Here is a 9,873-nt window from a genome sequence, read left to right on the forward strand (position 1 = left end):
GCGCTTTTTGTGCATTTAATGCAGTTACTCCCTTTGAAGAGTGGGGATCATGTCCGGGCAAAACCACTATTTTGTCAGAGGTGGATAGCAAGGTTACTGCTACTGCTTTCCTGTCCCTAAATAAAAATACTAGAAGATGCTGTTATTTTTGGAACGTTTGTTTTAGGCAGTCTGTTCTACGTAATAAAAACCAAGGGGAATTTGCTAGTTTTTGACCAGAAAAATCTATGCTAGCAATGCTTCTTCTGACATGATGTAGAAAAGAGGCTAAGGACCCTGAAGACAGTTCACTTGCATCTCGGCTCACCTTCTTGGGGGTATCTTTGTCCTTAATAGGTTGTTCTGCATTGCCCCGTGAACCAATCCCACTTGGCTCTCCGACAGAAGGATGAGGTTTCAGTGCAGGTGCCCATTGAGCTACAAGAGACTGCAGCCCAGCATGCTGAAGTCCAAGAATTTGTGTTTTTTAAACTTTTTTATAATATTTAAGGATTCTGGCAATCGTGCAGTATTAATTTTGAAGGTGTTCTGCAAAACCTTCTGGAAGACGAGCTTAAATGTAGCATCTTGAAGATAGGTGTTCAACTAATTGTTTTGTAAACCTGTGAATTTTGGTAATGAGGTGGAACAGAATTGTGCAAGCCCAGAACAGTGTCTCTGCAGAACTGCATCTTTGTCTTGTTTTAGCTTTAAATCGAAGACCTACTGTATGGAATTATCTGCACCTGAAGTGAGCTTTCAATCAGCCATTGCTCCTATTTTTATTGTCTTTCAAATCTGTCGGTTGATTTTTTTTTTTTTTTTTTTTTTTTATCCTTTGTTTCCTCCGATAGCTTATTTACCATTATTTTGATTGGGTGGCTTGTATCCTTCCACAGCTCACATCCATTCAGTACTCTTTTCGCATTCCAATGGAGCGTTTTGTTGCTCTCACGTGCTGCTTCCTACTCACATCCCTGTCCCCCTTCAGTGTCACCACCCCTCCCTGTTGGTCTATACAGCAATATGGCCATGGCTGTCCAAAGATCAAATGTTTGCTTTGATGCAATATATGGAAGGCAGGAGGTGAAAGAAATCACAGGCCACGACACACAAAGGCAGCACTTTATGGTGTTCGGGGAGAAGGTGTGCCAAGCTGTTGCCCTCACTCAGCCAGTGTGTAGGGGAGATAAGGGACTGTAAAAAGGTCTTTTCTGCTGGAGGATTACTGGGCCTCTGCGCAACGCCAAAAGGATGAAGCATTTGTCCCAGTCCAATGGAAAGTGAATGGCAAGTGTTCTCCTCTAAATGCTTATACCTTTCAGACAGCAGTTATGTTCTTTGAAGTACAGTACATACAGCTAGTCTTCTGTTATTTTTGAGCTCCACCAGGTTTACAGTGACTTTCAGTTTCTTGCTTGACATTTGAACAGTAAACATGCCTTGTTATAACAAGTGAAAACATTGAATTCAATATTAAAGTGCCAAGTTATCTTTAGAGAAGTGTTCTGCTTTTCCTAAAAAGCCACCATTGGCAATAGCTTATTGCTTGGATTATATACGAAAGAGCTATTGGCTTTGCCATTGCTTGTTTTTTGAAGCTGCTTTGGGTATTTGGGACTTCAACCACTTGATTGACCTGGCATCCTTAGCCAGCCTACGTACGTAGTATACCAACACTATTCAGCAGTCTTGAAAAAGGACTGACATTTTTTTGGTGCCTACAAGGGAAGGGAGCTGTCGTAAGTTTGACCTTGTTGGCAAGTTAGTGGGAGGGCGAGTACTGGATACTCGTAGGGAGAAAATAAACTGTGCATGATGTGCTGCGAATTTTATCTTACGATTTGGAAGTTTTTCAATGCAGGTCTCACTGATGATTCCTGTGTAGTCTCCTGCCTTAGACTCTTGTGTTAGACTGTTAGGATGCAAGTATTCTAGGCATACAAGACGGAAACTAGACTGAGTAATTCGTGTACAAAAGCAGGATCCAGAGCACACAATTTCTTCCCCCAAGATGTGTACAACAGGATGGGGCTGAGTGGGTGGATGGATGACTGGATAACCAAAGTGTACGGTCTTGTATGCCCCGATATCTTAGACAGGTGTGCTGTTGGAGTTACTTGAGCAGAAGGGGTTGCTCACAGCACCAACGTATTGGGCCAAACTACTAGATCCAGTTATTTTCTTTTTGTGCCCAGATTAGTTTCCCTTCAAGGTCAGTGCTTTGCAAGGAGGTCAGTCCTTTCGCCAGAGGATGTCCTTGCTGATTCCAGATAGCTTCAATTAAGGATGCTACATTCTGGGAGATCAAAGTCCTCGCAGCAAAGATTGGAAGTATCACTTTGGTTTGGGATGTTTGAGAAAGTGGAAGCCTAGCAAATAATTTAGCAGAATCCGGCAGTCACCCGGAAGGGAGTGCAATAAACACATTCCACCTATCCCTTATTTGCCCACGATTGTGATGCCACCACTCTGGAATTTGCTTAGGCCCCCACATCACCCCATGTGTACCTAAATGTTCCCCCTAGGTGTAGCCTTAAATAGCCAGCCACAGATCTAAGAGGTCCAAGCATGTACCACAATTGCCTGAAGTGTGCAGCAAGGTTTTTACAAATTGAGGGCAAGTCTAGCAGTAACTGTGACCAAACAAGTCTCATGCTAGTAACATCGATGTTCTACCTAAATTAGCTCCTTGGAGGTGTGAAGTTGCCATTAATTTATTTTATTCTTGTCTGTCCACAAAGGACGGCCAGACACGGACTTCGTCAGTTTCATTAATCCCAGATCCAGGGCATTCGGAGGTTTCAAGAGTTTGGGCGTAGCCTAAGCTAAGTCAAAATTGTGGCCCATCAGTTAAAGGTTTTCAGTAGGACTTCCCACAAGCAGCTGGCCTCCACTGCACACTAAACAGCACTGGTAAAGCCAATAAGTCTCTCCCGTGGGACTGAATAGAGGGTGCTACTACGCAGTCGTTTATCACATGGCAACTTACAACACATTGTTTATCGTGCTGTTCTTACCACACTAAACTGCTGGTATTTTTTGTGCATATATTTTTTTTTTTTTTTAGTCCCTTATTAGGGGAATCGCCTTTTTATAGATCTATAGGTAGATATAGAAACAAAACGTTTTTGTGATAAACGTATAGATTTTTTTTTTAAACAGTTATTTACTCCATCCTCAAAAAATAAAAAAAATCTACTACCTTTGCTTACACCCACTAAACCTCTTGCCCCAAGCGACCCCAAAACTCCTAGCCATCCCTAAAACCCTACAGACCTTTATTATCCCTTACAGCCCTTGAGCCTTTAACACCATGCCACACATTACTACTACCATCCCTTAAAGTCCCGTTTCTGCTAATTTCTACCCACCCCTAAAAACATTTGCGACCTATCAACCCTTCACACTAAAAAAAAAAACATTGTTTTTAATGAGTGGAGTTATATTTAAATATGTAATTTTGTGCATATACACACACCATTACATTAATACTGGTGTAAATATATCGTTAAATATTTATAGATATATATCATTTAAATAAAGTTACCTGCATATTAAAGTACCACGTCATAAAGGTACCTTTTTTAAACAGCAGTGAGATGCATGGTTAAAAAGAGCCCGGCAAGGGTGAAGTTTGGTAAGTGATGTGTAGTAGAGGTCACATACCTTTGGGACGTATGGGCTTTGCCAATGGTGTTTAACCCCATAGCATCTCTGCTGAGCAGAATGGCTAAGGAATATTTGAACAAAGCCTTTGACAAGCCTGGCTGCGTGATTTTCTAGGTCCACACACCACGTCCTACAAAACGGCATGATTGCTTTTTATTCTTTGTAGTTACTAATCTTGCTTGGAACAAAAACTAGTTTTGTTTTTTGTTTGAAGCGGGTGAGGAAGTAACTGGGGACAGAAGCAACACGAGTTGAGGGGAAGAAGCAATATGGGGGTGCTGGTGGGGGCAAAGCAACAGGGTTGTGGGAAGCAACTTGCAGGGTGTGGAGAAGATAACCGAGTGCAGGAGGAAGGAAATAGATGAAGGGCAGGCTAGAAAACACATGCACTCCAAAGGGGTGATTAACGCAAAAGTAAAAAAAAAAATGGAGCTTGAAAAGCAAGCACTGAAAGTTTTTTTTTTTTTTTAAATCTTAGTCCACCTCTGTACATTTTGGATATTCAGTTCCTACGCAGACATCAAGAAACTGCCACAATCTGTTGCGTTGGAGTCATTATCTAGCAGATGCTGGAAATGGTGCAAGTTTTTAACTGTCAAAAACCACAGTTCTGTGAACTAATTTAATATCCTCACATTTTCATCAAACATGGGAGGTTGCGTCCTGCGCTGATGGCCATTAAGTCAAACTTTGATAAACATTTCGCCGGGCTACGTTTGGACATCAAAGCTACCGCACTTTTGAACTGGCCATGCGTAGGTAGAAAGGAGGTGCTCTGAGTGAAGAGTAAGATGTGCTTACCTCACAGGACTGCAGTCTGTGCTCCCCCTCCTTCATTCAGGCTGCACGCGTTCCTTTCGGGGTGCCACATTCTCGTAACCAGAGGGGAAACTCCTTCAGTGAGGTGGATGCAAGTGTGAGATGTCTACCTCTTTGCATTGTCCCCTGGTGGCTTTGGGTGACCCAGGAGCGGGAGTGCTTCTATGAGGAATAAGGTTTTTGCGATGACCCTTCTCCCCCCTCAAACAACGTTTGTTTATGCAGTAGTATTCCCTTGGTGTCGACATAAGTAGTGGTGTGAATTGTATTCCCATGTAGCCACCGTCCTCTTAGGTGGAAACTTATGGTTGAGTTATCTGAGGACCGGGCTGATCATGACACTTCCGAGCTGTGCAGAGACGATGCATGTAGTCCAGTGGGGGTGTCATTGGGTTTTGTATGTGGCAGTATTCTTACATTCTAGTATGGTGGCACTCTGGGGGATTGGGGATAGGTACATGTCTAGTGGGTGACGCACCTGTGGCCTATAGGGATGTGTAGGATGTCTTACTGGAAGGATGTATGTTTAGGAGCAGGGAATTGTATTAAGTGATAAAAAGTAAAAAATAATATTGGTAGGGGAAATCCAATAACATTTTCAGCCTCCAACAATCTCATCCTTGCTAAACGTGTGATTTTTGTAATTGCAGATGGGGTTCTGGTCACCTACTGACTGCCGTAGAAAACTCATACAGCCATACATTGAGTGGAATCAAACTCATTCGTGGTACTGACTATGTAAAGGACTGGAGATGAGGGTTTAGCAATCGTTTTGTTTCCTGTTTACTTTGGAGTTTGGTATAGCGCTAATAAACTTGTGCCGCGTCAGACCACCAGCCTCTATGTTGAGTAGGTGGGAAACTGTATTGAGCAGCCAAGTGGTATTCGGTTATTTGGGCTTGATCCTTCGAGGGGGTGTCCCAGTCTGATTGTCTCCGGGTTGAAGGATGTCTCGTTCCGTCTGTAAGAGGTGGGAACATTTGGAGTCGGGCGGTAGCGTCTGTATTGCCTAACACATTGCTATTGTACACCAGAAACAAGCTGTCAAGCCTTGCCCTGCAGCCTGCGTGCTCAGAGGGATGAAAAGTAAGCCAGGGGAGTTTATCTGGCTGCGGTGCTGATCAGGCTGGTAAAGGGGCTCTTTGTGCACTCATCAGGCCTAGAGAGCCAACAAGGCCTGCAAATGTTCCGGTTCTAAAGTGACGTTTGGTCGCTGGGATAAGGGACTTTCCTAAACGAGTGGCCTCCGTTTGTTTTGTTTAAACACAAAACCTATGGGCAGCAGACCAGCTGGTAGAGTGGTCTCCGGCTGGAGTTGAGCTCCCTTGGAAATTACTTGAATATGCCAGCCCGAGCCACCCTCCCCGTCACTTGCTGCAGTTGTCCTGTGCCACTAGACGGCATCGATGTCCGTATAGGGGCATAGCAGGCCTTGTTTGCTTGTCTTGTTTCTGCTGCTATTAGCTGGACCCGTAAGGGTGGGAGCTGCTGTGAGTAAGTAATTCGTGGGCGAGTAATGACTGATCGTGTCTGTGGGTAAGGCGGGTTTTTGGAAGGGACCTCCGGGGCTGTAATGCACGAAATGAGTGAAAGATGTCAGTGAGTCATATAAGAACAGTAAATACTCAATACTGCAAATGCAGGAGAAATAGCACTAGTCGGATTCATGACCAGGGACGTTGGAATTATGCGGCAAGTGATTAAATTACATGGTGTAAATAACGAGCCACATTTTGAAGCCGTATTAACTATTGTTCTGCTTACCTATATGAATGCACACAGCATGGGCAAAGCTTTCACCTCATTGGTTCACTCCTAAACACTGCAGTCAGCATCTGAAAGGTGACCTGCCTTTTGCCGCTGTCAACGTGTGGTAGCCTTTTTTTTTTTTTGTAATTGTTCAACTGTTTGAGCTACAAACTATTTTTGGTTCTTACACCCTGCAAATTATGCTGATGAAGAATGTGAAGTGTTGTAAATCTATAACTGTGCCTAAAACGCCACGGCCGCAGATTTGCATAATTCCAGTGGCCATGATTAAAACCGCAATGACCCATTAACCCTTAGTTAATTGGCTCCCATCGTCTTTTTTCCTACCATATTTTAATGTTGGGACCCGGAAAGTTAATCAACCGCGTGTACATTTTTTTTTAAAAACCTGCAGTGCGTGTTTGAGCCTCGCAACCGGCATTTCATAGATTTGCGCCATACTGCTTTTGTTCTTGGAATATGGCCGAATTTTTTGTATTTTTTTTTTTGGTTTGTTGCTGAAGTAGATTTGTCATGCACATAAGTCAGTACTGCTGAGATTTAAACTGATGGCGAAGCCACATTTGATCACTTTTACACGATGCTCCTGCTTTACAAATAACTGGTAGGACAACAAACCCAGCATACATTTGGGGTAAATCACATTAGAAAGGCTTGCTGGTGGAAGCAAACATCAATAAATTAAGTATTTACACGATTTTATTTTTCGCTTCACTTTTGCAACTTAACCGGTATTTTCATTGCAACACGAAACATCAGGTACGGAACAGGACAGTGGTTCTAAATCTTAACTTCTGTGGGCCCCCGATAAATCATTACGGGAAAAAGGGGGTGCCACCCTAAGCAAAATCTACGATTTGGACAATACACAAAAATTCATGAACAAGTGTGTGTATATATTTATTTTGCTTATAGGTTTGAACAGTTGCATATATCTCAATTAATCCCACTGGATGTTATAACATGTCATAGATCACAGGAGGCACCTTATCCTGCAGTAAAGGTAATCCAGGGACAACTGAGCAGAACACATGTGTAGGATATGACACTATAAATTCAATTTGAACATGTTTGGAGCATTGTTACAATTTCACGAAGGACATTTTTAACATTACAGGTCTGACCCCCTGAATTATTCGTGATATTTGTAAGGTACGGGGAGAGTTTGTCTTATTTCGTGACGTGTTTCTGCAGCATTGTCCCATCCACTTGCCATTACAGTTTTCTTCACATTGTATTTAAGGTGCCGTCTAGTAGTGTTTGGCTTATGCCGATCTGAGCTGCTCCAGGCACCATTGGGGGAGGGGGGGAGGGGGGAAGGGAAGGGAGAGGTGAGGGGGTGAGGTGAGGGGGTGAGGTGTCACTTCCCAGTCTACAGCACAGGCTATTTTTGCCCTAATTATAGCTGGATCAAAAAACTAAATTTTTTTATCCACCTTTGGTATGGGGAAACCGACACGTTTTTTTTTACATTTATTTATTTAATACACTAACTAACAAAAGCAATTTTAAGGGTTCATTTGGAGCTTTTTAAAATGTGGTTGTATTTCTGAAAGTTGAGGGACATGCTAAACTCTAGTATCTCACTTTTTCTTTGCTCCAATTGCATGCTGCTTTTGCTGGCACATTCCAGTGATTCAGTTGAGGGCACCAATCGGACAACCTAGATTGTGTGGTGCACTTGCATTGCTCCCACAATGACAACTTAATTTTTAGCCTCAATTCCTTCATGTTTACAGGTCATTCTAAAACGTTCACGTTTTACTTTTCTAAGTATATGTACTTTCTTAAATAATGTAGTATGTGTTTGCAAACATGCAGTATTCTGATATTAACAGCTCTACTACCTTCAAATACTTCCCGGGGTGGGTGGGTGGATTAGGGGGGAATCGAAGGTATATTACTCAGTAAAAAAAAAATCTAGCTACAGTGTCAAGAATCGTCAGTTCTATTAAGAACACGGAGGCGAGGATTATCCTTCTCTTTCTTTACTGTCAAACAAAACAGCAGCCAATGTTTACAGAAATGAAAAAACTACATCTCCCATGAACACCTGTAGTCCAGCCTGACCAATCCCAGGTTAAACCCTCACTATAAGAGTCACCATAACAATAGTCCTTCCTCTTTCTTTGCGTCGGATGACCATTTCGCCATAACTTTCATCAACTTGCACCGGAACATGCTGTCCAACAATCGACAGACACGAGCTTGAATCATCCTCTCTCCAAAGAAACACTCACCTTTATTACCTGCACCTCAGGACAAAGGAAAAGTACCAATAATACCTATTGAAAATACTGAATAAAAAAAAAAGGGGGGGGGGGGGGGTAAAAACTTCGATAGATATAAACACATCTCAACATAAGCATCAATCATTAATATTTAACAGTCAATAAAATCACAGTTTTCAATATACGTCTGGGACAACCCTTGCCTCCATGTCCTTAATAGAATTGAAAATGCTTGACACGGTAGCTAGAACTTCTTTTTTTTTTTTATTTTAATTCTTTGTCAGGACCAAAGGCTTCGGATTATGCTAGTTTAAAGCCGTTCCACCACTGTTGTCGCAATATCAATGATAGGCTTGTGATAAAACACCTCAAACGTACTGTCTGAAGACCAATCTGCCGCTGCCATAATATCTTCCAATCTAGAACCTGAGACTTAGATGCCATAGCTCCCCGAATCGAGTGAGTGCCAAAAATAGAAGTGTCTATTCCAGCTTCCCCCAAAAGCCATTTAACCCATCTAGCTAAGGTAGCAGATGACACAGGACCAAAAGGTTTTTGCAGAGAAATCAACAGTTGACCTACATCCCTACGCCATTCCCATGTACAGTTTTCATAAGACTTCAAACATTGCACCACACACAATTTCTGATTATGGGGGGAAAATCAGGATACGAAATACATTTAGTTGCAGTTTTAGTACGTCTAGGAATTGTGAATGAATCTCCGGAGGGGAGTAAATACTTTACCTGTCAGATCCAAAGCTCTCACATCTGATACATGTCTACATAAGATTAGACACAAAAGAATCCATAAGCTTGGCAAATAACTGCTTATGTGACGACATCATTGGACAGCCAAGACATGATAAAGCGAAGGACAACATCCACATCCCATAGGACCGAATATTGCATTTGAGGAGGATTAACCATTCGAATACCCTGGAGGATTTTAGAAATCAAAGGATGTTCTCCAATGGGCTTACCATCCACATGCGGATGCCCTGCTGGGATTGCAGATTTGAAATTAATAACAGTTCTGTAAGTGAGACCTTGAGTTGCCAATTCCGAGAGGAAATTAGCAATCATGGAAATCTGGGCCCCCAAGAGATCAATACTCTGTTCCCTGCACCAACCCACCCATCTCCTCCAGGACGCTTCATAATGTTTATGGGTGGAGGGAGCCAATGACTGAGATAGGAAAAACATAGCTTCCCCTGAAACTCCTGTCATTTGCCACCGTCTCCGGAAAGTCGCCAAGCCATGAGGTTCAATTGTCCTTGTATTACTAGAGAATGGGGAAGACCCAAGGGATTCAGAAGCAACGATGGAAAAAACGGAAGAAGAACTGGGGGTGCACATGATAGGGACATCGCAACTGGAAACCAAACTTGAGTTTTCCAGAG

This window comes from Pleurodeles waltl, chromosome 7 (genome assembly GCF_031143425.1).
Source record: "Pleurodeles waltl isolate 20211129_DDA chromosome 7, aPleWal1.hap1.20221129, whole genome shotgun sequence".
In the NCBI taxonomy this organism is placed as follows: Eukaryota; Metazoa; Chordata; class Amphibia; order Caudata; family Salamandridae; genus Pleurodeles; species Pleurodeles waltl.